Raw genomic sequence first — 2,725 nt, 5'->3', positions numbered from 1 at the left:
GAAAAAAAAAAGGTATTTTCACTGTCAGGGGACTATATATGAGTTTGTAGTAGTTATTTGCTTGCTAATTACATATTAAATCACTTGGAACAGTATGTTCAGTAGGTTTAAAATTGCTCAGGAGCACTTGTAAGCTATTAATCCCACAAAACCTTTCCTTTTTTTCATACACATGACCATAGCAAGCAGGATTCAGAAGGGAAGCATCTTCAACTTTGTAATTAACTACCACTCTTATTTAGGGTCAGATAGACATTGAAGCATGGTAAAGGCTTGAACCTCCCAAAGGAACTCTGAAATACAGGATACACTTTGAGGTGCCAGCAGGAGGGGGCTGAGCCCTTTGTCAGAACAGAAACAGAAGGATCAGGCTAGAGCAGGGCCCCAGTCCTGCACTGCACTAAGCACCTGTCTCCCATCACCCTGCACTTCTCTGTTCACAGGGTAGAAACATGTAATCCCCCAGCATTACCTCATTTGTGTAGAAGATTTCTGTTTCCTGTCAGTAACTGTTTGGTTTAGTCCCATTTTTAATAGAGGGGCTTGGGGAATAGGAACAGAATGGGACAGAGATCATCCCCCATGCTGCGAACCAGTTGGGCAGGGAGTTTTGAGGCCATTAGCCAGGTTACGAAACATTTAATGGCAGGAAAAAAAATGATGTTAATGCTAACCAGCCAGATTCCCTGATCAGGGCCTAGGAGTTACTCACAGCATGTTTCTAAGACAGTATGTGCCTTAGCTGCACAGATCAAAACACATGGGAAATACAAAAATGGATGCAGTACAGCGAATGATTATTCATATTTCTAGGTATTCACTGAACAAACCAAATGGATTTGAAAGCAGAATTCTTACTGGGTTGGACCACTAAGGCAATTCTATGACCATTAAGGTCATAGAATTAAACAACTGAGACTTAATGTGGAAAACTTTAAAACTTTGTGTAGGTTAGTTCAAATAAGAGCCAAAAACAACTTGCAGAGAAGCACAGCTATGCATTCTCACACCGATAAACTTGGATTATCACTTCCAAATAAACAAAGGGAGAAAAACAACATGAGGTGTATTTGTAAATCTATGCTTTAATCATGAACACTGCTAATGGCTATTTATTTCCCTAAGAAGAAACACCTTAAACCAGTACCTGTACAGTATTAATTACTGACAGCTGCTTGAATGGACTTTAAATTTGGATTTCAACAGCACTTTTCTTTTGGTATTTCTGATTTCAACACTAATTGTAACTCCTTTCAGGAACAATATGACCAGCAATGCCTCCTTCTGATTTCAGTTTCATTCTTTCTGCTTACAGAAAAATATTGTGTCAGCAATACTGAGTATTAAAAAATGAACAAAAACTTCTTCAGGTTTTCAGCTTAATGTAATTCAACTAAAGTTACACCATTAAGAAGACAGTATTGTAAAGCCTGTAAAACTTGTTGAGGTGCACTGTTATCATTTCCACTGTACAACTTACTATGCTTTTTGTGATGCAAAATCAACAGCTGGCAACTCAGCTGCTTCAACAGCTGCAAAAAGTTGAATTTGTACAATAAATGGGACCCAACAATCTTTTAACCGTATTAAAATATACCAAATTTTAGACTTATTGGTAAGGTACTTAATTTAGAATGAATTTAAGCTTTCAACTATGTCTCTGATTTACTAGCAAACACGTTTTGGCAAAAAAGCTTTTTAAGGCGTGAGTTTCCAACATCTTATTTTCAAGCAAACAAGCCATCAAGGCTATGCCGTATTTTTGATTAGCAAATTAACCACCCATGTAAACCTATGACTTACAGTGCACTGGTAAATTGTTTAACACTTTCCTTACTTTTGTGATACCGGTTCCTTTTCTGGGAGTCAGTTTGCAGTGTGAGTTCTTTTGAGCCAGGTACTGGGAATCATGGTATTTCCTTTAATCATCCCCCTCTTAACAAGACCTTGATTCCTATTTGTCATTCTTCTGAATTACAAAAACAAAATAAAAATGTTTTCTTTGCATTTGCTTGATCTAGCTGATTTTTTTTCTTTTTTATTTGAAAATAAAAAAAAAAGAGTAATAAAAGGGTCAAGTAAGGACCGCTGCTTCAATTACTTCAGGCCTTTTATAACTAGATCAGTATATGGTAAATTGGGATTTCACACTTGCTTCTGACACCAGTTAGAAGAGTCTCTTCAAAACTTACTATGACCAGACAGCAATATTTACTGAAACGTCTTTCAGTATGTAGGTATGTTTTCCAGGAGATAAATTAAGTCACTTACGCAATATTAAGTACTTGGTAAACATTGGACTGCCGCTGCCATAGCACATGGTCTCACTTATCTCAAGCGCAAGCATCCTCAAGCAGAACAGAGGCTCTGATAATACTGCTTTTATAACCGGAACAACATCAGATTTTCCTGTCAGATTTTAATTTCCACCCCGGACAGGGCACGAGGCGAGGCCCTGCCGGTGGCGGGTCACAGCCCGCCCGGGGGTGAGTCAGCGGGCGGCAGCTCCCGCCGGTTCTCCTCTAAGGGCTGAAATCGCAGTCTGAGGGGGGCTGTCTCTTTTTGGGGGGAGGGCAGGCGTAGCTCTGACGGTGTAACATCAGGGGACGTGCTAAACTCGGCGTGTTGCCCAGGAGTTCAGCAGGTAAAAACAGGGAAGTCTCCGCTCTGCTGCCGCTACCCGGCCCGGCCCCCACGGGACCCCAGGCCCAGCCCCCCACACGCC

The sequence above is a fragment of the Haliaeetus leucocephalus genome, unplaced genomic scaffold (assembly GCF_000737465.1).
Source record: "Haliaeetus leucocephalus isolate CR32 unplaced genomic scaffold, Haliaeetus_leucocephalus-4.0 Scaffold229, whole genome shotgun sequence".
Lineage (NCBI taxonomy): Eukaryota > Metazoa > Chordata > Aves > Accipitriformes > Accipitridae > Haliaeetus > Haliaeetus leucocephalus.
Note: the sequence above shows the minus strand (reverse complement) of the source record.